The sequence below is a fragment of the Humulus lupulus genome, chromosome 4 (genome assembly GCF_963169125.1).
Source record: "Humulus lupulus chromosome 4, drHumLupu1.1, whole genome shotgun sequence".
Lineage (NCBI taxonomy): Eukaryota > Viridiplantae > Streptophyta > Magnoliopsida > Rosales > Cannabaceae > Humulus > Humulus lupulus.
Window position 1 is genome coordinate 215,556,785 of NC_084796.1, and position 26,591 is coordinate 215,583,375.

The 26,591-nt window shown below is 34.6% G+C and overlaps 1 pseudogene; it reads left to right on the forward strand.

Moving 5' to 3' along the window:
* The first annotated feature begins 393 nt into the window (after nucleotides 1-393).
* The window catches only part of LOC133832882 (COMPASS-like H3K4 histone methylase component WDR5B), a 50,243-nt pseudogene continuing 24,045 nt past the window's right edge, over nucleotides 394-26,591 (forward strand).

The window sequence follows — 26,591 nt, forward strand, 5'->3', positions numbered from 1 at the left end:
GCGGACTGACACACCCGCCGCTAATAGCTATGTCCGAGCCATTATTATTAGCCGCGGGGTCCGCCGCTAATATTGTTTTTATAATTTTTTTTAAATTAAATTTTAAATAAATTAATAAATTAATATTTATTAAATTTAATTATTTTTAAACATAATTTATAATATAATTTAACAAAAATAAACATTTAATTAATTTAAACATAACTAACATTAAAATTAATATAAATAGTTTTAATATTTATCAACCTAGTAAATATCACTATAGTCATTAAAAATAAATAAAGTATTAATTCAGTCCAAATATATAAACTAGTAACTAAAGAAAGTCATTAAGATTAATATTGAAATTGTCCTCATCTTCAACATTTTGGTTTGGCTGTGAGGACGACGGCTATGACGGTAGCGGTGGCGGTGGCTGTGGCGGTGAGGGTGACGGCCGTGGCTGTGGTGGTGAAGGAATATAATGTGGTTGTGATGATCGTCCAAGCGTGAGGTCCCCAAACAGATCTCGAGGCTGTGGCTGTGGCGGAGGCTGCATCGATCCTCCTGGAAAATCGGTAAAACTAAAATATTGTGGAGGAGACTGGGAAGAGGGTCCAAAAGTGTATTGGTTTTGATACTGAGGAGGTTGTTGCAACGACACATGTGGCGGATACATTGGGTGAGGCTGGTACAGTTGATGTGGCAGATACTGTGAAGGAGGCTGATACTGCTGCTGTGAAGGAGACTGGTGCTGCTGTTGTGGCGGTGTATGAAGGTTAGGATTGGCAGTGTTACTCTGAGAAGACGAACCACCTTCGGATTGTGGTGGCAAATGCCTCTGCAGAAAACTGTCAAACGTTGGGTCATACAGTTTACTGGGATGCACAGTTGTCGAAGTCTCAAACGTCTCACGAATTGCCTTCATCAGCAAAGCCATAACTCTCATATCTTCATTAGGCGAAGCAGCAGTATTTGCTTGGGACTGACTTTGATCTGTAGAGCTAGAGGATGTCTTTTTTGCCTTCCGTTTCGCCCTATAACCCACTCCTCTTTGGTAGTCAGATCTCTCCCCGAGTACTATACTTAGTATCTCATATTGATCGACCGGGGACGAATCAACACCAGATACATTTAGAGATGCCTCACTCTGCTGTTGACTTTGCCTCTCATGCTGTGACCTCTCAACCTCAACCGCCATTTTTTCCTGTATAAAGATAACATTATAAACAAAAATTAGAAACATTAGAAACATTATAAACATTAGAAACAAGAAAACAATACTATTCACTTACATAATCTTGTTGAGCTGCCTCATTGACAAAAGATTTTGTCGATTTTCTCATATGAGCATCCCTCCAAGTATCAACAACATGCGCATCCGGATTCTCCTATACAAATGTAAACAAAATGTTTCAGAATGTGTTATTTTATAAAATTAAATTAACATCTTCACTTACATATTGGTGACGCTTAGCTGCCAACGACTTTGTGCCTTGTGTTGTTACATACTTCATTTGTCTTCTGTTTGCTTGATTTTTAGCGGAACGAGCCAAAAATCTTTCGCTCAAGAACATTTCACAAATAAGCTACCTAGCCTCCTTAGTGCATTGGTCAGGTGGCTTAGAGAGGACATTCTCCAAATCTTCTGGTCCAGCATAATATTTTTTGAAGTGTCTATGTCTATAGTTCTTTCTCTCGCGATATCTTTCCCCCATCTCCTTGTTGAGAGTTGCCAAAACTGACTCACGTTGTGGATGACCGTCTATATTATAGTAATACTGCATTAAGAAAAAAAAATATTAGATAACTTGTAAATAATGGAATTAAATAATGAAAAGTACCATATTTGTAATTTTTTTACCCTCATACTATCAAGCACTTGATCCTTAAACTGTTGAGGTACATTAGCAAAATCCAAATAATGCCCCAGGCACAAAATGGAAACTAGAGTGCCCAACATGCGAATAAAAGCTTGATCCTCCTGCCCAACCACTTTGTTGGTCACAGGATCAAGCTCTAGATCCAATGGTTTCCCAGCTTTTTTCCTTCGTTCTTCAAGAACATTATTACTAGCAGGGCCACGGCCTTTTCTTCTCGTCGGCAGGGCTTTAAATTTTATTAACAATAATCAGTATTAGTATTGATGTTATATTTATCTAACAATATAATTTCTAAAAATAATTTTGATATGCAATATTTAACCTGACTCGCAAGATGTTGGTACCCTAGAAGGATCTGGCGGGTCTTGACCCCCACCATCTCCGCCGTGATAAGTAGCTATATCGGCTGAAATTATACTTCAGTTTAAAATTTATTAGTTAGTAATTAGCATTAAAATAGAAGTATATTAGATTGAACTCATAATAATAATAATTACAAAATAAAACTTTATTATATTTAAATATATAGTTTTGTTACATAAATAGAAAAAACTAAATAGAATAATCACTATCATTTCCATCAGTAATCGGAGATACATTTTCATCTTCACAAAGCTCAAATATCTTATATTATAATTACAAAAAAAAACTTCATTATATTTAAATACATAGTTCTGTCACACAAATAGAAAAAACTAAACAGAGTAATCACTATCATTTCCATCAGTAATCGGAGACACATTTTCATCTTCACAAAGCTCCACAACCAATTCATCTTCTGCATCTGCAACGTCCTCATGTTCTGACATATCAGTTTCGTCGTCACCATCTTCATCAGCTCCAACATATGCAGCAGGTTGATCAGATTGCATAATCAACTCTCCGAGGTCCACAGTCAACACAAAATTTGATGAACTTGTTTCATGTACAACATCAATAACATCATTAACATCATCAGAATTGTCCTTAATGTCCCAAATCTTTCGATGATTCACATCTTCTACAACTTTCCAATCACGACCTCTAAGTAAATCATTGAGATAGAAAACTTGTGTTATACCCAGATTTCGAGCCATAGTAAATATGACCTCGAAAGCTGAGTTCGCATTAAATGGTCTCGTGAGGGTTAGGGTATGCTCTACGATTGTAAATCGAGCCTGCAAAGTATGATACATGACCTCGAGTGTAGTGACCTCGAAATGATCTCGATATCGAAAGGTAGCTCTGAGAGCCCATCTTCAGGAACAACTTCGGAGCAGGGATCTCGAGCTCGATATGCTATCTCGAAAGCAATGTTAGCTCGGGAGATGTCAGTGGCTCGCACAATGACGTGAAACCTGAGATGCTGAAGCCTTGGAGATACGCTATGATCACCTTGAATATCTACAAGTATTGTAGATATGGGATGTAATCCTCATTTATCGATGTAAATCTCCAAGAATCGTGGGATATTATTTAGTCAGTTATGCGTTTCCTGATCTTTGGGGAACGTTTCCTTTTATATATGATTATTGGCATTTAAAGCCATTTATTTTTATTCACAAAAGAGTAACTACCCAAAATATGTGGGATAGTATTTTGCATCCTTCTCTATAAATAGAGAAGTCATGCACCATTTTAAAGGACCGAAATTCTGATCCTTGAGAGAAAACTCTGGAGAATTCATGCTAAAGAATTGTTCAGAGATAATCTTGAGATTAATAACAGAGACTCGTGGACTAGGCAGATTTAACTGCTGAACCACGTAAAAAACCGTGTGTTTGATTCGTTTGTTTCTTTTGGCCATTGTCTTTAATTGTTTACGTGCTCTCTTCTTTTATCTGTTGACGAAAAATGGCGTCAACAGTTTGGTGCTTTCATTGAGAGCCTCAAGCATCCATCCCAGAGAGATTCATGGCTGCAAACAATCAGAACACTCCTGAAGAAAATTACCCAAGGCATCCTGGAAAACAACCAATGGAGAACCCGGACGCTGAAGAAAGGAGTGGGTCCTCTGATTCCCGGGGACCACTTCCACAACCAAGGGATGAGGACATGTACTATAACCCTGAGCGTTATGTCCCTATTGTAGAATTGGAGAATCGGCAGCTGAAACAGCTGCTGGCAGATGCCAACAAACGTAACGAGGAGTTGACTAGGATAGCCGCGGAGGCGCAGGTGGCTTAGCCCCCGCTTCCGCGCGAAGACCAAGTCCCTCCTCCAAGGGACGTGCACGTTCCTCCCTGGAGGCCCCGTGGACGTCCACGAAAAAATGCTGCCACAAGGAGGCCAGCACAACCTCCAGCAACAACAGAACCATCTGCTCCTTCTAGGCCTCAGAGGAGTACCCGAGCTCGGGTCCCGCCTAATCCACCTGTGGAAGTGCCTGCAGGAACCGAGAACAACCGAGCTCCTGCCGAGGCTCAGACTCAGGTTCCTGGTAGTGCACCGAACGCAACTGGCCCATCTCGGGCAAATTCTGGACCCTCCAGGCCGAGGCAAGGACGGCAACCACCGTCACCTATACGGTTTCCTCCGTCTCCCATAAGATATCCTTCACCTCCCCGCAGGAACGCTCAACCTGGTCGAGATCAGGATCAAGGGCGTACAGGGGAAAGACAAGGAAACAGGGAGACGTTCCAAGGGCGGAAAGGCGCGCCATCCGAGAGAAGTCAGACGTCCCGGTCTCGCACTGCAGAGACAAGGCGACGTAGAAAGGATCCACCAAGAAATGACCGATCGATGAGTTTCACCAGTGATGAGTCCGGAGAAACTAGGCCTGTCAGTAAACACGACCGGGGTCGTAAAAATACTGGAAATCACAAGAGCCATCCCGACCTGCGCAATCATCTGAATCAGAACAGGGGAAAGGGAGATCAGACAAATCCGGATCTTAGGAATCATCTGAATGGGCGTAGAGATCCCTCTCGGAGACGCGAGCCTGGGATCGCGATTAATGACTATCAATTCCAAACACCACCCAAGGACCCAGTCCAAGAAAGGATTGATCAGCTCGAAAAAGCCTTTAGGCTTTTGAAGAATGAACGAGGGAGTGGTCGATACGAGGACTCTGATGAGGAGCTCGAGCCGTTTGCTCCCAATATTTCTAACACTCAGTTCCCCCAAGGGTTCCGGATTCCTCACGTCCCAGCGTTTGAAGGAAAAACCGACCCATGCAGCCACCTGAGTACATTCAACACTATCATGAGAGCTAGTAACGTGGGTTACGAGCTCAGATGTATGTTGTTTCCGACATCATTGGCCGGACCTGCCAAGAGTTGGTTCGAGAAGTACAAGAGACATTCTATAACTTCGTGGGATCAATTGTCTAGAGACTTCAAGAAGCAGTTCCGAGCTATGATGGGAGTCAGACCCGAAGCATCCACTTTGACTAACGTCCGACAACAACCGGGCGAAACACTAAAGAGCTACTTGACAAGATTTAATCTAGAGGTCGCTCGAGCTCGAGACGTGGATGACAGTGGGCATTTGATGGCCATCCGAGCTGGTGTTTTACCCGGGAGTGCCCTTTGGGATGACATGCAAGGGAAACCGGTGAGGTCGATAACCGAGTTTAACAGACGGGCGCAGAGATTTGTCAATGTAGAGGAGGCGAGGTCAACACTCAAGGCGACCTCGCAGACCGAAACTACAACGATAAACATTAACTCCGCCTCAACCTCGGTTGACCCAGCAGCTACACAGCCTACCTCGGAGAATCCCTCCAAGAGGAAAAAGAGCGAGGGAAATAATCCCGAGGTTGATGGAGGAAAGAAGAAAAAAGGAGAAAGGTATTTCTCCGTATATAAAGTGCACACCGAGCTCAACGAGTCTCGGGAAAACATATACCTGGCTAATGAAAACTAGGTCCCCTTCAGGCGTCCGGACCCTATGAGGAATCAAAAGTCCAAGAGGGACTCCAGCAAGTATTGTCGATTTCATAGGGACACCGGCCACACAACTGATGAGTGCCGACAGCTGAAGGACGAGATCGAAGGGTTGATCTCGAGAGGTTATTTCCGGAAGTATGTCAAAAACCAGAATACTGGACAGGCTACTGCCAGCCAGAGAGTAGCCGCGCTTCCGGCAGCACAGAATAATAACTCCCGATCTCGGGATGAAGACAGGCCTCCGCCGATAGATGGAGATGACGTAATAACCATCTCGGGAGGTCCTCATCTCGCAGGAGGGGGCAGAAATGCTCAAAAACGATATGTGAATGAGCTGAAGACAGGGGACGGGTCTCCATATGAACCCGAACTAAGGGCACCAAAAAGCCAAAGGGTTGAGACTCAGCCTATAACCTTCACCGAGGAGGATGCCTCCCATGTCCAGTTCCCTCATCATGATCCACTCGTCATCACCCTACAGCTTGCCAACAAAAGAGTGCGCCGAGTTCTCATAGACAATGGGAGCTCAGTTAACATTCTTTATAAAGCAACCCTAGAAAAAATGGGACTCTCCCTTCGCGACCTGAAGGCTTGTGCAACCACTTTGTACGGCTTTTCTGGAGAAGGAACCGCCTGTATGGGGTCCATTGAACTCCCTGTGACCTTGGGAGACTATCCAGTCTCGGTGACCAAGATGATGGAGTTCGTGGTAGTAGAGTTACCATCTGCCTACAATGTATTGCTCGGGAGACCCGCCCTGGTCGGGCTGGGGGCAGTTTCATCTGTAAGGCATCTAGCCCTTAAGTTCCCAACTCCAAGTGGAGTCGGAACATTGAAGGGAGATCAATTGGCAGGAAGGGAGTGCTACAGCATTTCCTTAAGGGGAAAGAAACAAACAAGCGCGCAAGCACTCGTTGTCATACAGAATAAAGATGGGACAGTTTTAGAAATTGATGAGGAGATCAATCCAAGGATTGAAGAGAAGGTTGACCTCCAACCTTTGGAGGAGCTCGAAGAGGTTCAGCTCGATGAATCTGATCCCTCAAAGAAGGTAAGGTCGGGAAACACCTCCAAGACGAATCAAAATAGCAATTAATTTGCTTTCTGAAGAAAAACCAGGATGTCTTCGCGTGGTCACACTCTGACATGGTGGGAATAAGCCCTAATGTAGCGAGCCATGCATTGAATATAGACAAAAGCTTTCCCCCGAAGCAGCAAAAGCGAAGGCAGCTGGATGAAGACAGAAAGAAAGCACTAAAGGAGGAGGTGGACAGGCTGAAAGCAAATAATTTTATAAGGGACGCTTTTTACCCTGATTGGGTGGCCAATCCAGTGTTGGTTCCGAAACCCAATGGGACATGGAGGACGTGCATTGACTACTCGGACCTCAACAAGGCCTGCCCGAAAGACTGTTTTCCCCTGCCGAGAATTGATCAGCTCGTAGATGCCACGGCGGGGCATGGTCTGATGTCGTTCATGGATGCCTATTCTGGATATAACCAGATTCCCATGCATGCCCCCGACCAAGAGCATACGAGCTTCATTACAGATAAAGGGCTCTACTGCTACAATGTCATGCCATTCGGACTCAAGAATGCCGGAGCCACGTACCAGCGGCTCGTAAATATGATGTTCTCAAAGAAAATAGGGAACAACATGGAAGTTTATGTTGACGACATGCTTGTAAAGTCTCAACTTAACAAGAACCATGTTGATGACCTCGAAGAGTGCTTTGGCGTGCTCAGAAAGTACAACATGAAGTTGAATCCTCAGAAGTGCACTTTTGGGGTGTCTTCAGGAAAATTTCTGGGTTTCATTGTCAATTCTCGTGGGATCGAGGCTAATCCCGACAAGATAAAGGCCCTCATCGATATGCCTTCACCTCGGAAGCATAAAGATGTTCAAAGCCTGACTGGCAGGATGGCAGCTCTGAGCAGGTTCATCTCGAAGTCAACAGACCGCGGTCTCCCATTCTTCAACTTATTGAAAGGAAGTAAGAAGTTCGAATGGACAGATAAGTGCGAGCTAGCCTTTCAGGAGCTCAAAAAGCACCTAGCCGAACCGCCCATCCTATCAAAGCCTGAGACGGGAGAAGTACTGTTCCTGTACCTCTCAACTACCGAACACGCGATAAGCGCGGTGCTCGTCCGAGAGGAAGAGAGAATACAGAAACCCGTCTACTATATCAGTAAAAGATTACTGGGGGCAGAGTCAAGGTATCCACTGATGGAGAAGCTCGCCCTCAGTCTGATCCACTCATCTCGAAAGCTCCGCCCTTACTTTCAGGCACATCCTATCCATGTATTAACAGATCAACCACTAAGGCAAGTCTTGTCTAAACCAGAGGCGTCTGGTCGACTCCTAAAGTGGGCTGTTGAACTCGGACAATTCGAGATCACCTACCATCCGAGGGCGACCATCAAGGCACAAGCGTTGGCGGATTTCATAGTGGAGTGCACCGGCATCGCTGATGACGAGGTAACAACCACGGCCCACGAGCTGTGGAAACTTTACGTCGACGGGTCGTCAAATGAAAATGGAGCGGGGGCAGGAGTTATTTTGATCACTCCTGCAGGGAGCAAATTTCACTCTGCATTAAGGTTCGGCTTTAAAGCATCTAATAATGAAGCTGAGTACGAGGCTTTATTGGCGGGACTACGAATAGCAAAAGAGCTCAAGGCCAAAGCTATACATTGCTACAGCGACTCCCAGCTCGTAGTTAATCAAATCTTGGGAGAGTACCAGGCTCGTGGCACAAAAATGGCAGCTTATCTGGAGAAGGCAAAGTACGCATTGGAGTTTTTTTAGTTTTATGCAATCGAACAGGTTCCCCGAGAACAAAACTCAAACGCAGATGCCTTAGCTCGCCTCGCCACCTCCGCCGAAAATGAGGAGCTGAATGTTGTACCCGTAGAGCACCTGTCAATGCCCAGCATTACTGAGCCTGACGAGGAAGATGTGAGTATGATCGAGACAGAGCCGACCTGGATAAGCCCGATAGTTGAGTACCTCGAAAATGGAATTCTTCCGAAAGATTGAAATCAGGCTCGGAAACTAATGTATCAACTTCCCCGTTACACCACCCTGGACGGAAGGCTATACAGAAGAGGGTATTCCATGCCATTGCTCAGATGTGTAACTCCTCCCGAGGCAAAGAAGATTATTGAAGAAATTCATGAAGGGTTCTGCGGAGACCATACCGGGGGGCATAGCCTGTCCAAGAAGATTATACGCCAAGGATATTTCTGGCCAACCATTAAAACGGATTCTTTCGAGTTCGTGAAAAAGTGCGACAAGTGCCAGAGATTCGCCACGATACCCCGAGCTCCACCTTCCGAACTAACCATGTTGACATCCCCATGGCCTTTTGCGGTATGGGGCATCGACCTCATAGGCTCACTCCCAACTGGCAAAGGAGGAGTAAAGTATGCTATGGTCGCGGTTGATTACTTCACAAAATGGACGGAGGCTGAACCATTGGCGACCATAACTTCGAAGAAGATCCTAGATTTCGTGGTAAAGAACATCGTATGCCGATATGGAGTGCCAAGAAAGATTGTGTCTGACAACGGAACCCAGTTTGACTGCGACTTATTTACCAACTTTTGTAACAAGAACGGTATAATAAAGAGCTTTTCGTCAGTGGCTCACCCTCAGGCGAACGGTCAGGTCGAAGCCGTTAATAAAACTCTCAAGAGTTCTTTGAAGAAAAAGTTAGAAGAAGCAAAGGGACGATGGCCTGAGGAATTACCCCAAGTCCTTTGGGGATATAGAACTACAGCTCGGACATCAACTGGGCATACCCCGTTTTCTCTAGCATACGGCTGCGAGGCAATGTTGCCCATTGAGGTCGAAATTCCAACGATTCGAACTCAGATTTACGACCAAAGTTCCAATCATACTCAGCTCGAAGAAACCCTAGACTTGATCGAAGAAAAAAGGGAAGAGGCTCAGCTGAAAAATGCTGCTTACCAGCAACGGACCACGAGATATTTCAATAAGAGGGTTCGAGACCGAAAGTTCAGAGTGGGAGACCTGATTTTGAGACGAGTATTCTTAGCAACCCGAGATCCAGCAGCTGGGGTGCTCGGGCCGAACTGGGAAGGACCATACCAGATAGAGTCAATCATCCGACCAGGCGTATACAAACTTGCGAGATTAGATGGGAGCCTGATACCTCGAGCATGGAATGGCGAACACCTTAGACCATATTATCAATAGTGTAGAAAGTGTCGCCTGTAACCATGATTTTCGGTATTTAGTTTGTTTTTGAATTTCAAATAAAGGGTCTACTTTGTTTCACATGTAATTTATTTTTATTTTTTTTGCAAATCTCTCTTAATTTAATAACCTATGGTCACACTCATAGGATATTAAGGGGGCATCATTGGTATACATACCACCAGCTTAAAAAAATAAAAAATATACATAAAGTACTTGGATATAACCAAGTACGCGATATTAGATAGATCGGACATAACCGAATTATCAAACACAAAGTATTTGGACATGACCAAATGCGCGAGCTTAGATAGTTCGGATATAACCGAACCATCAAAACCTAAATATCTGGAGTTAACCAGATGTATAGACACAACAGGTTTGGAACAAACCAGCCAAATTATCGATCGATGATAAATGGGAGCCTAAACCTATTGCGAGATAAGTCAAAGTCGAGGCTGGAATATCTTAGAAATATAGTTTCGAACTCTTACCCTCGGAGCTAAAATACTGAGGATGAGGAAAAGTAACTAAAAAAAAAAAAAAAAAAAAAAAAAGATATAACCAAATCATTCATATTACATACCATATAAGTACTTTCGAGTTCATAGTTGGAGTAATATCCGACCTTGATAAATAACGAGGTCGGAAACGGATAATCCGAATAAACTATGCATGAATGCATCGAATTTCGAGCCTAAAATCCAAACTATGTTTGTATGCATAAATAAACATAAACGAGTTCATCAATTATAAGAATGTGCAAAATATTTCGAGCCAAGAAATGTAAAGCATGTAAAAAATTAAATTAGTTAAAGAAATTGTATCAGCCCCATGGGCGTAATTCACAATAATTACATAAGAGGACGCAGCCCCAATGACCGATCTCCCCGAGGTCAGACTCAATGAAGAGGAATCTCCTTGGCCTTCTCTGCAGCACCGGACCCCTCAGGACGAATAGCATGACTATCCTCCTGAGCTCCCTCCGAAACGGTACCCGGAGCAGCCTTATCCTTCTCGAGCTGCTCAGCCTTCTCTTTCTCGAGCCGTTCAGCCTCTTCCTTCTCAAGCCGAGCATTCCATCGTTCGAGGAAGGATGCCTCGTGGGGACCCAAAAAACTGGTGTCCAGTTCTTCGTTATAGGCCCACATCCGGTACATGGCTGAATCGACCGCCGTTTCCTTCTTTTCTTTGAACTCGGCAGTAAGGCGGGTTTTGATATCCTCCATAAGGTCGAGGGTGACGGCCTTATCTTCCTCGAGCTTCTTATTGGTCTCCCGAAGCTGGATGTTATCTCTCTTTTGCTCCTCGAGTTCATTTTTCAGCTTTCCAAGCTCCTTGGCCATTTCCTCACGCTCCTTAACCACTGCCTCGAGCTTAATGTTCGCCGCTTTCAGGTCATCATTCGCTCTAAGGTGGAGGTCCCTCTCCTCTTGGGCGAGGGTCCTGCTCGAATGGACCTCGTTGTTCAGCTCGTAATTGAGCTGGGCAGTGAAAGCAAGAGCCTGAAAAAGGAAGAAACCATCATTAGCCTAGAGACAGTATGAATGTAAGCAAAGGGAATATAGGATACTTACCGCGGCAGTGTGCTCGATACTCTTCTCGTACAGGACAGTGCGGTCCCGAGTGCCAGTTAGACACTGCCACTGAGGAGCCTCGAAACTGCCGTAGCTCTGGCTGATCCGGGACATTACATCCGAGATCAGCGTAGATCCGTGAGGACCGGCAGCATTATCCACCACATACGAATCCATATGGGTGGAGATGGTTAGCTTCTGAGCTCGGGAAGCAGAAGGTCTTTTGGCGAGCTGGGTAGAAGGCATTTGACCCGCCACAGGTGGTTGGGATTCGACCACGGCAGCGATACCAGTCTGCGAGGCCAGCGCCACCACAGAGACGACGGCCTGCGAGGGTGGTATCGTCGTGGGGGCGTTAGTCTGGCCAGTCGACGCAGCAGCAGAGCTCGAAGCCGGCGGGGGAGGAGGAGGCGTTTTCCTAGATTTCTTGGAGCCTTTCCCAGGCTGGCTGGTTTTCAGTCCCCCTGCCCTGGGGCGTTTGCTCCTCTTGGCACCCGCATTGTCGATAAGGGCGTCGAGGTCGGAGTCCATATCGCCTGCACAAGTCATCACAGTGAGTCAGTAAAAGAAATACAAGTTACTTCAACACTATATATAGAGTGGTGGAAGAAAAAACCTAACTGAAACTTTCCCCCGAGCTTGAGCTTGGGGACCATGAAATTCCCCCGTCTTCAGAAGAGGCGGGGGGAGGGCCTTCCCTATAAGTTGGTGATAACCTCGAAAGGTCCCTATAATAATTGGTCCCATACTGCACGGCTATCCCATTCCACATCTCGTCCGTGGTATACATAGTGTCGTATTTCCCGAGCCCACTATCAAACCTATGGACACAGTCATCTACCCAACTCCATATGTAGAAGTGGTATCTATCCTGTGGGCACGAGACTAGTCTATTGGGCTTGTGTTTTAATAAAGTGGGGGACCACATTCGCGAAGTAGGAAGGGTTTTACCTCCATCGGAGTCCGAACTCGAGGCTTCATCATTGGCCTCGTTCCCCGACCGCGGACTTCTCGAGTGAATTGGGAGAGATGCTTTCCTTTCCCTCCTCGGAGGAAGGATGCCTGTGGGCAGAGGCACTTCCTCCCAGCGTTCATATTTGTTACTGGACCAGTCAGAGGTCGACTGGCCCTGTCCCAACAACCCACAAGCTCGTAGCTTGTCCTCATGTAGCAGAAATGAGAGAGACCTCCTGCCATAAGGGAGTCGGAGCAGGCTCTCTCTGTGCTCCTTCATTGTCTCGTCAAGGGTGGGACGCTGAAAGTTAGCTGAAAGGCGAGATACACTTCAACTAAACATGGATTCAAGGGCTAAAGATTCGAGCTCAAAAATAGAAAGTAACGAGAATACTTACGAATCCGCCTAAACGAACGATGTCGAGACGGGAACAGACCGTCTGTCCAGAAAAAAGCCTTCTTGAAGTCAGGGGGATGGTTTGGAAGGTCTTCAAAGATCTTTGTCTCTTTGGGGTAGCTCGAAAGATAGTAGAAACCATCTCCTCCCCGAGCTCGGGAGGGATTACTCTTCAAGCAAAAGAGATATAAAATCTCTTGGGGTGAAGGTCCTCTCCACCCCTGCTCGTGAAACAAGGACCTCAGGGCAGACAGCACCCTGTATGAATTGGTGTTGAGTTGGAATGGAGCCAACCCAACGAAATCGATGAAGTCTCTGAAAAAGGACTTCAGGGGCAGCAAAGCTCCTGCCCTTAGGTGTTCCTGGCTCCAGGCCGCGTATTTCACACTGGAATCGCGGCCCCCAGGAGCGAAACAGCTCCGTTCATGCCTTGTCGGAGCTCGACACTTCAGTGTGTCCAACGAGCTAAGGCCATGAATGGCCAGGATGTCAGTTATCTGGTCGGAGGTGGTAACCGAGCTCTGGTAGAATTCGGCTTCAAACATCTCCCTCCTAGGCTGCGAAGACGAAGGCTCCGCCATTAAGGAAAACTGAAGTTCCCCCGGGTGGTATGCTACCGTGACTTTTAACGCGGGGTCGAGGGGAACTGGCCTAGGTCCGGGGTTAGGCTCCGGATAGATGGCTTCCCGAAGGACCCTTCTCTTCTTTTCGATGACCTCGTCAATCTGGCGGCGATAGTGGGCTCGAATGTCTTCTTGCTCGCGTGCGATCTCGTACTCTTTAATCCGACGCTGGTTCCGGACAAAGACCGATTCCGGGCTCGGAGATTTGGGCTCGTAAGGGATTGCTCGTAATGACCCCCACCGTCTTTCCAGATTCTGTGACATCTAACGAGAAAGAAAAAATGGTGAGGGCCATGCATACAAGGATCACGAACTCGATAGGATGAGCTCGGATATCTAAGGACAAGAAATTAAGTATTTAGATCCTTACTAAAGAGTCAGAGCGTGGGTTCCACAGGAAAGGAAAAGGAGCGTGGATGATTTCTTTTTGAAAATCCCGAAATTCAAGGGAAAGGAGAGTGGCGGTTAGCCAGGAAAAGCATTTTTGGTTTTCGTGTATTTGTCAAAACCCATGTTTTTATCCAAAAGCTTAATGAACAAGAAACGCTGCCTAAGAACTTCAAAACCCAGAAAATGGGAACCACATTCAAACGTCGAAACTGGGTATAAACCAGAGACGAACATCCAGAGTGGAAGTCCAGAAAGCCTAAAAACCTATCGGTTCAAAACCTCCTATCGCATCATGCTAAGAACACATACTAATGTACACAGCAAGCACAGTATAAAAAGAACAACAAAAATGGCGTACTTACACAGTGATGGTGAGTGCAGCGAAATCGTCGAGTGGAGAAGAGGTTGCAAGAAAGAACTCACTGACTCGAACAGACCAGGGTTCCTTTGTTTTTTGGGTCGAGAAAACATGCACGGGATGGAAGCTTCTTAAGAAAGTTTCTGGCTTTCTTGTTTTTTCTTTTCTTTCTGGTTTACAATGAACAAACGTAAAGAAGAAGATGAAGAGGAGATCTTATATATATAGGTGGGAAAACTAAAATCGATCAGGAGCGTTGGTTAAAATCCTCAACAGATCGAATGGAGGGGAATCGGTGATAAGATGGCGCCGAAAAGTTGTCAGACGAACGATCGTGGGCGTGTTCCCAAGGTACTCAAGTACCTAAAGTGAGCAATACCCATCTGGCACGTGTCCGTTTTTACGAGTGTGACGGTATGGTTCCCAGAAAGAGTAGTTCAAAAGTTTCCTTCTCTTAGGACTCGAACCAATACTTTTGAGGGGGCAAAATGTTATACCCAGATTTCGAGCCATAGTAAATATGACCTCGAAAGCTGAGTTCGCATTAAATGGTCTCGTGAGGGTTAGGGTATGCTCTACGATTGTAAATCGAGCCTGCAAAGTATGATACATGACCTCGAGTGTAGTGACCTCGAAATGATCTCGATATCGAAAGGTAGCTCTGAGAGCCCATCTTCAGGAACAACTTCGGAGCAGGGATCTCGAGCTCGATATGCTATCTCGAAAGCAATGTTAGCTCGGGAGATGTCAGTGGCTCACACAATGACGTGAAACCTGAGATGCTGAAGCCTTGGAGATACGCTATGATCACCTTGAATATCTACAAGTATTGTAGATATGGGATGTAATCCTCATTTATCGATGTAAATCTCCAAGAATCGTGGGATATTATTTAGTCAGTTATGCGTTTCCTGATCTTTGGGGAACGTTTCCTTTTATATATGATTATTGGCATTTAAAGCCATTTATTTTTATTCACAAAAGAGTAACTACCCAAAATATGTGGGATAGTATTCTGCATCCTTCTCTATAAATAGAGAAGTCATGCACCATTTTAAAGGACCGAAATTCTGATCCTTGAGAGAAAACTCTGGAGAATTCATGCTAAAGAATTGTTCAGAGATAATCTTGAGATTAATAACAGAGACTCGTGGACTAGGCAGATTTAACTGCTGAACCACGTAAAAAACCGTGTGTTTGATTCGTTTGTTTCTTTTGGCCATTGTCTTTAATTGTTTACGTGCTCTCTTCTTTTATCTGTTGACGAAAAACGGCGTCAACAACTTGCTTAGCTTGAGAAGCAAGTATGTACGGCTCATCTTTGTACCATTCACCATTGACGTTTATACTGGTGATATTATTTTCAATGACTGTTTTCTTCATTCTTGGATTTGTATTAAACCATTTGCACCGAAATAATGCCACTGAATATGCACCAGTGAAAGAAAGTATTACTACTTCTTCAAGTGTGCCGTAATAATTAAAACCTTCTGTTCCGGCAACAGACACTCCACTATTCTGTGTGGTGCGCTTTTTGTCTTGATCGTGTGCAATAAATCGAACACCATTGACTATACAACCTTGGTAAAAGGTTGACAAATGATCTGACCTAGATGCTAAAGCTAACAGTTCATCACCATTTTCCAAAGACCCAAGCTTGTGCAAGTCATATATCTAAATACATAGAATGATATTAGATTCACAAAATATATCATTAATAAAATCACTTTTCAAATCCACAATGATTCTCTCACACCCATCTTTTTCAAATCATGTCTAGCATTAGTGGTGTCCTTAGATTTATCAGTGTCTAAGATGGTGCCAAGGAGACTATCACACACATTCTTCTCAGCATGCATGACATCTATATTGTGTTTTAATTTGTTTGTACACCAATACTCAAGCTCGTAAAAAATACTTTTTTTCCTCCAATTACCTTCATCTACTCCTCTTTTACGTTTCACACCCCCAAACTGGACATGTTTTCCTGGAACTTGCGCTGCAAGAGCATTAACTTGTTCTAGTATATCATCACAAGCAAACCATCTCGGAGGACGTCCTCTCTCAACTTCTCCATCGAACTCTTTGTCTCTTCTCATTTGATGAGTACTTGGCAAGAATCTTCTGTGACCAACGTAAGATGTCTTACCGATCACTCGGATGGAAGTTGTGTCCTCATTACACATAGGACAAGCTTTGTATCCCTGACCACTCCATCCAGACAAACTACTACAAGCTGGAAAATCGTTCACTGTCCACAAAAGGGTTGCCCGCATCTTGAACATCCTGTTGGTCGTACTATCTCTTGTATCAACTCCGTTAACCCACAGATCCTTCAACTCATCCACCAATGGTCTCAGAAATACATCCATGTCCTTATCGGGTGATTTTGGCCCAGGAATAAGGAGGGTCAACATGAAATAATTGTCTTTCATGCACAACCAAGGTGGCAGATTATAGTTTGCCAACACCACAGGCCACATGCTGTATGCAAGGTTCATGTTGCCAAATGGATTAAATCCATCAGCAGCTAAGCCCAGACGAACATTTCTGGGATCCCTTGAAAAATCAGGATACTTGGCATCAAAGTCCTTCCACGCAGAGCCGTCCATCGGGTGTTGCATCACTCCTTCATCTTTTGATTTCCCGGCGTGATGCCATATCATGTGTTTTGTTGTAATCCTTGAACTGTATAATCTTTTCAACCGAGGGGTCAACGGAAAGTAACGCATCACCTTGTGTGGCACTTTTTTTCCTTTCGTCATTTCGGAAAAAATCCATCTACTACTTCCGCATACTGGACATGTCTCTTTAGATGCATGCTCATTGTAAAATAAGCAGCAATCATACTAACACACATGAATGGACTCGTATCCCAACCCTAATTTTTCCAATCTCTTTTTCGCCTCGTAGTACGATCCGGGGATTTTGTTTTCCTTAGGAAATGCAAGCTTTAACAACTTCAGCAATTCATGAAATATGTTGTTAGGCATCTTCCCTCTAACTTTTAGATGCAATAACTTTTCTAAAAAGTTCAGGGATGAAATCCAATCACATCCAGGATACAACTCCGCTTCAATCTCCTCAAATAACTCGTCATAATACTGACTCCCACCAGGATCCCTTTCTACTTCCTCAGTTGTCGGTAAAAGGAAGTCTTCTACAACGTGAATCATCTCATCGTCTTCATTCTCATCAACCACCTCATCAGCAACAATTTCTTCCACCTCACCATGAAAAATCCACTTATCATAAGCTTGATGAAAACCCCTATCGAATACGTGTGCCCGAACTACATCTAAAGATTCAAATCTATTATTATTTCATCTCACACACGGGCACCTAATTCTTCCATCAGAATCTTTATGTTCCGACGCCATCTTCAAAAAAGCTTGCAGACCATTCCAATATTCTTGACAACCACGATTTCTCAATGTTGTCCAAGTCTTGTCAATCGCCATCTAAAGTGTTATAAGAGTGTGAGTTTTAGTAATGTGAATAGAATTGGATAACAAAGGAGATTTGTTATCATTTTTGAAATCGTATGTAATATTATAATATCTTATGCTATTTTATGATGTTTTATTAGATAATATTATTTATAAACAAATTAATTTTTTTTTCCTAAACTAATTTATTATTTATTCATAATTTTAAAATATAATTATCAATTTATATATTCATGTAATTTATAACAATTTAATATTAGATAATGCTATTCAATAAAAAAAATTAAATTATATAATGTAATTAGATAATATTATATCAAACTTTTATTATTTAATTAATTAAATTAATAAAAAATAATTAAAAATAAATTATTATTTATTCATAATTTTTTAAAATTTTATTAAATATAATTATCAATTTTTATATTCATGTAATTTATATTAAACAATTATATTCAATAAACAAATTAAATTAAATTATTTAATTAGATAATATTATATCAAACTTTTATTATTTAATTAATTAAATTATTAAAAATTAATCAAAAAATAAATGATTATTTATATAATTATTTATTCTTAATTTTTTTTAACATTTATTAAATATAATTACCAATTTCTATATTCATGTAATTTATAACAATTTAATATTAGATAATGTTATTCAATAAACAAATTAAATTATATTATTTAATTAGATAATATTATATCAAACTTTTATTATTCAATTAATTAAATAAATAAAAAATAGTTAAAAATAAATTATTATTTATTCATAATTTTTTAAAATTTTATTAAATTTAATTATCAATTTCTATATTCATGTAATTTATATTAAACAATGTTATTCAATAAACAAATTAAATTAAATTATTTAATTAGATAATATTATATCAAACTTTTATTATTTAATAAATTAAATTAATAAAAATTAATGATAAAACAAATTATTATTTATTAATAATTTTTTAAAATTTTATTAAATATAATTATCAATTTTTATATTCATGTAATTTTTATTAAACAATGTTATTCAATAAACAAATTAAATTATATTATTTAATTAGATAATATTATATCAAAATTTTATTATTTAATTAATTAAATTATTAAAAATTAATCATAAAATAAATTATTATTTATTCATAATTTTTTTTTAATTTTAGTAAATATAATTATCAATTTTTATATTCATGTAATTTATATTAGATAATGTTATTCAATAAACTATTTAAATTAAATTATTTAATTAGATAATATTATATCAAACTTTTATTATTCAATTAATTAAATAAATAAAAAATAATTAAAAATAAATTATTATTTATTCATCATTTTTTAAAATTTTATTAAATTTAATTATCAATTTCTATATTCATGTAATTTATATTAAACAATGTTATTCAATAAACAAATTAAATTAAATTATTTAATTAGATAATATTATATCAAACTTTTATTATTTAATTAATTAAATTAATAAAAATTAATGATAAAACAAATTATTATTTATTCATAATTTTTTAAAATTTTATTAAATATAATTATCAATTTTTATTTTCATGTAATTTTTATTAAACAATGTTATTCAATAAACAAATTAAATTATATTATTTAATTAGATAATATTATATCAAAATTTTATTATTTAATTAATTAAATTATTAAAAATTAATCATAAAATAAATTATTATTTATTCATAATTTTTTTTTAATTTTATTAAATATAATTATCAATTTTTATATTCATGTAATTTATATTAGATAATGTTATTCAATAAACTATTTAAATTAAATTATTTAATTAGATAATATTATATCAAATTTTTATTATTCAATTAATTAAATAAATAAAAAATAATTAAAAATAAATTATTATTTATTCATAATTTTTTAAAATTTTATTAAATTTAATTATCAATTTCTATATTCATGTAATTTATATTAAACAATGTTATTCAATAAAAAAATTAAATTAAATTATTTAATTAGATAATATTATATCAAACTTTTATTATTTAATTAATTAAATTAATAAAAATTAATGATAAAACAAATTATTATTTATTCATAATTTTTTAAAATTTTATTAAATATAATTATCAATTTTTATATTCATGTAATTTTTATTAAACAATGTTATTCAATAAACAAATTAAATTATAATATTTAATTAGATAATATTATATCAAAATTTTATTATTTAATTAATTAAATTATTAAAAATTAATCATAAAATAAATTATTATTTATTCATAATTTTTTTTTAATTTTATTAAATATAATTATCAATTTTTATATTCATGTAATTTATATTAGATAATGTTATTCAATAAACTATTTAAATTAAATTATTTAATTAGATAATATTATATCAAACTTTTATTATTCAATTAATTAAATAAATAAAAAATAATTAAAAATAAATTATTATTTATTCATAATTTTTTAAAATTTTATTAACTTTAATTATCAATTTCTATATTCATGTAATTTATATTAAACAATGTTATTCAATAAACAAATTAAATTAAATTATTTAATTAGATAATATTATATCAAACTTTTATTATTTAATTAATTAAATTAATAAAAATTAATGATAAAATAAATTATTATTTATTCATAATTTTTAAAAATTTTATTAAATATAATTATCAATTTTTATATTCATGTAATTTATATTAAACAATGTTATTCAATAAACAAATTAAATTATATTATTTAATTAGATAATATTATATCAAAATTTTATTATTTAATTAATTAAATTATTAAAAATTAATCATAAAATAAATTATTATTTATTCAATTTTTTTTAATTTTATTAAATATAATTATCAATTTTTATATTCATGTAATTTATATTAAACAATGTTATTCAATAAACAAATTAAATTATATTATTTAATTAGATAATATTATATCAAACTTTTATTATTTAATTAATTAAATTATTAAAAATTAATCATAAAATAAATTATTATTTATTCATAATTTTTTTTTAATTTTATTAAATATAATTATCAATTTTTATATTCATGTAATTTATATTAGATAATGTTATTCAATAAACTATTTAAATTAAATTATTTAATTAGATAATATTATATCAAATTTTTATTATTCAATTAATTAAATAAATAAAAAATAATTAAAAATAAATTATTATTTATTCATAATTTTTTAAAATTTTATTAAATTTAATTATCAATTTCTATATTCATGTAATTTATATTAAACAATGTTATTCAATAAAAAAATTAAATTAAATTATTTAATTAGATAATATTATATCAAACTTTTATTATTTAATTAATTAAATTAATAAAAATTAATGATAAAACAAATTATTATTTATTCATAATTTTTTAAAATTTTATTAAATATAATTATCAATTTTTATATTCATGTAATTTTTATTAAACAATGTTATTCAATAAACAAATTAAATTATAATATTTAATTAGATAATATTATATCAAAATTTTATTATTTAATTAATTAAATTATTAAAAATTAATCATAAAATAAATTATTATTTATTCATAATTTTTTTTTAATTTTATTAAATATAATTATCAATTTTTATATTCATGTAATTTATATTAGATAATGTTATTCAATAAACTATTTAAATTAAATTATTTAATTAGATAATATTATATCAAACTTTTATTATTCAATTAATTAAATAAATAAAAAATAATTAAAAATAAATTATTATTTATTCATAATTTTTTAAAATTTTATTAACTTTAATTATCAATTTCTATATTCATGTAATTTATATTAAACAATGTTATTCAATAAACAAATTAAATTAAATTATTTAATTAGATAATATTATATCAAACTTTTATTATTTAATTAATTAAATTAATAAAAATTAATGATAAAATAAATTATTATTTATTCATAATTTTTAAAAATTTTATTAAATATAATTATCAATTTTTATATTCATGTAATTTATATTAAACAATGTTATTCAATAAACAAATTAAATTATATTATTTAATTAGATAATATTATATCAAAATTTTATTATTTAATTAATTAAATTATTAAAAATTAATCATAAAATAAATTATTATTTATTCAATTTTTTTTAATTTTATTAAATATAATTATCAATTTTTATATTCATGTAATTTATATTAAACAATGTTATTCAATAAACAAATTAAATTATATTATTTAATTAGATAATATTATATCAAACTTTTATTATTTAATTAATTAAATTATTAAAAATTAATCATAAAATAAATTATTATTTATTCATAATTTTTTTTTAATTTTATTAAATATAATTATCAATTTTTATATTCATGTAATTTATATTAGATAATGTTATTCAATAAACTATTTAAATTAAATTATTTAATTAGATAATATTATATCAAATTTTTATTATTCAATTAATTAAATAAATAAAAAATAATTAAAAATAAATTATTATTTATTCATAATTTTTTAAAATTTTATTAAATTTAATTATCAATTTCTATATTCATGTAATTTATATTAAACAATGTTATTCAATAAAAAAATTAAATTAAATTATTTAATTAGATAATATTATATCAAACTTTTATTATTTAATTAATTAAATTAATAAAAATTAATGATAAAACAAATTATTATTTATTCATAATTTTTTAAAATTTTATTAAATATAATTATCAATTTTTATATTCATGTAATTTTTATTAAACAATGTTATTCAATAAACAAATTAAATTATAATATTTAATTAGATAATATTATATCAAAATTTTATTATTTAATTAATTAAATTATTAAAAATTAATCATAAAATAAATTATTATTTATTCATAATTTTTTTTTAATTTTATTAAATATAATTATCAATTTTTATATTCATGTAATTTATATTAGATAATGTTATTCAATAAACTATTTAAATTAAATTATTTAATTAGATAATATTATATCAAACTTTTATTATTCAATTAATTAAATAAATAAAAAATAATTAAAAATAAATTATTATTTATTCATAATTTTTTAAAATTTTATTAACTTTAATTATCAATTTCTATATTCATGTAATTTATATTAAACAATGTTATTCAATAAACAAATTAAATTAAATTATTTAATTAGATAATATTATATCAAACTTTTATTATTTAATTAATTAAATTAATAAAAATTAATGATAAAATAAATTATTATTTATTCATAATTTTTAAAAATTTTATTAAATATAATTATCAATTTTTATATTCATGTAATTTATATTAAACAATGTTATTCAATAAACAAATTAAATTATATTATTTAATTAGATAATATTATATCAAAATTTTATTATTTAATTAATTAAATTATTAAAAATTAATCATAAAATAAATTATTATTTATTCAATTTTTTTTAATTTTATTAAATATAATTATCAATTTTTATATTCATGTAATTTATATTAAACAATGTTATTCAATAAACAAATTAAATTATATTATTTAATTAGATAATATTATATCAAACTTTTATTATTTAATTAATTAAATTATTAAAAATTAATCAAAAAATAAATTATTATTTATTCATAATTTTTTAAAATTTTATTAAATATAATTATCAATTTTTATATTCATGTAATTTATATTAAACAATGTTATTCAATAAACAAATTAAATTAAATTATTTAATTAGATAATATTATATCAAACTTTTATTATTTAATTAATTAAATTATTAAAAATTAATCAAAAAATAAATTATTATTTATTCATAATTTTTTAAAATTTTATTAAATATAATTATCAATTTTTATATTCATGTAATTTATATTAAACAATGTTATTCGATAAACAAATTAAATTATATTATTTAATTAGATAATATTATATCAAACTTTTATTATTTAATTATTTAAATTATTAAAAATTAAACAAAAAATAAATTATTATTTATTCATAATTTTTTAAAATTTTATTAAATATAATTATCAATTTTTATATTCATGTAATTTATATTAAACAATGTTATTCAATAAACAAATTAAATTATATTATTTAATTAGATAATATTATATCAAACTTTTATTATTTAATTAATTAAATTATTAAAAATTAATCAAAAAATAAATTATTATTTATATAATTATTTATTCTTAATTTTTTAAACTTTTATTAAGTATAATTATCAATTTCTATATTCATGTAATTTATACATATTTAATATTAGATAATGTTATTCAATAAATAAATTAAATTAAATCATTTAATTAGATAATATTATATCAAACTTTTATTATTTAATTAATAAAATTAATAAAAAATAATTAAAATAAATTATTATTTATTCAGAATTTTTTAATTTGTAATATTAATAATAATTTTACAAATTAATTATTATTTGACTTTTAGACTAATTTATTTTTTTAAATAATTAAATAAATTTTATTAATTTTTTTCATTCATTATTTTATTAATAATATTTTAAACTTATCATTTCTGTGTGAATATCCCTGTAATTGATGGTTGTAGTCAACATCCATCAATCACAAATATATCGGAACAGAGAAAATAAATTTAGTATTAACTATTTTTTTTTCTATTTTTACAAATTATAATAATAATAATCTTACAAAATAATTATTTGTCATCAAATTATATCTATGCAAGATTTCACAAAACCAACCGAAAGAAACATGTTCAGTAAATAAAAAGGGCAGCCAAAACTTTCAAAAGATAAACAAAATAACATCATTTGTGGATTATTACATACATTTATATATATATGAATATATAAATTATAAATATACATTGTAGCAACATTTTAAAATTCCTCTACTTTTTAAAAATACATATACACCGTGCATATCAATAATAGAGAAAAGCCATTGTATTTAAAACTAAATGACTTGCTTACCTCATGAAGAGCCACATGAATGCTCACAGAAGATGCCTCACGGAAGATGTCGACCGACTGCTAAACCCAAAAAAGAAAAGAACAAAAAATGGAGTTGTTTATCAAGAAAGAAAGTAAGAACTAGAATCCACAAAACCAAACGAAAAAAGAAAAGAAATAAAGAGAATTAATATATATATATATAATAAAACCAAAACAAACCTGTGCAAAATTTCCCGTCGGAGAAGAGAAGAACTTGTGAAGAGAAGAGAAGTTTTCCTTCGGAGAAGAAAGGGGCTGTGCAAATGCCTATTATTGTTGAGCATTAGCGGCGGGACCCGCCGCTATTAGTTTCTCCCGCCGCCATTAATATTATTAGCGGCGGGGTCCGCTTTTAATAAAAGGTGATTACCTACCGCTGATACTAGTAGCGACGGATAGTCTTTCTCTAATATAGGTGATTATCCGTCGCTAATATATTTTCAAAAACTGTTCCTGGGCATTTATTTTGGAATATTAGCGGCGGAGGGTCCACCGCTAATAAATTTTTTAATATTTTTTTAAATACTCCCTTATTATTAGCGGCGGACCCCCAAGTCCGCCGCTAATATACTGAACATTACAGGCGGACTTAGTCCGCCGCTAATAGGCTTTATTCTTGTAGTGGTTAGACAATTCTTAAAATTTGTGTTGGAGTTGTTAGATTTTTATCCTTTATTTTGTTGTTTCTTTCATAAAAATTCAGCAAGAAATAAATAATTAACCCACTTGGTTAATATTACCATATTACCTCCTTGAGTCATAAATTTCATTCTAAATTTTATTTCACAAACTCATTTTATAAAACTTTTTCTTTTAACTATATTTTTACATAATAATAATAGTCCCATTTATAAAAAAAAAAAAAAGACAACTTTTCCTATTTCTCATTAAAATAAATAATTGACAAAATTAATTTATTTCATAAAGGTACTGTTATACCCAGATTTCGAGCCATAAGGATTGTGACCTCGAAAGCTGGATTTATAATGAGTGAACTCGTAAAGTCTGGAATATGTCCGAAATCTAAACAACGAGCCTACGAAACAGAGACGACTTCGAAGATGGTAGCCTCGAAATCCTCACGAGCTCGAAGGATAGGCCCCGAGGTGCATCTGTTCTCTGGGATGACCTCGGATCAAGGCTCCGAGCCTGATGCGCGTACGAGCTTGAAGCCGTGTGGCCTCGGGATATGTTATAACTCAAAAGTCAGAAAGGAACCTGGGAGAATATGGCCTTGGTGATATAAGATAATAACTTTGAATATCCTAATGAGTCATCAAGAACAAGACGCGGTCTACATTTATTACTGAAAATCCCCTACAATTAGGGGATATTATTTGATTAGTTATACGCCCCCTGGTCTTCAGGGGATGTTCCCTTTTACATCGGATTGTAGGCATTTAATGCCATTTAATCTATTTGCAAATATAGAGTAACTACCCGAAATATGTGGGATAATATTCTGCAGTCTTCTCTATAAATAGAGAGGTCATGTACTATTGTAAAGGACCGAACTTTTGTGAGCTTAAGGAAAACTCTGGAGAATTCATCCTTGAAGGATTTTCAGAGATATTCTTAAGTCTTAATAAGAAAGACTCGTGGACTAGGCAGATTTAACTGTTGAACCACGTAAAAAATCGTGTTTGTATTATCATATTTTTATTGGCCATTACTAATTATTGTTTACGTGCTCTTCTTTCACTGTTGACGAAAAACGGCGTCAACAGTTTGGTGCTTTCATTGAGAGCCTTAAGCATTCATTCCTGAAAAAGTCATGGCCACTTATAATCAGAATACACCTGAAGAGAATTATCCAAGTCGTCCTGGGAAACAGCCGATGGAAAACCCAGATGTTGAAGAAAGGAGTGGATCCTCCGATTCAAGGGGACCACCTCCTCCACCAAGAGATGAGGATATGTACTACAATCCTGAGTGATATGTTCCTATTGTGGAACTCGAGAAC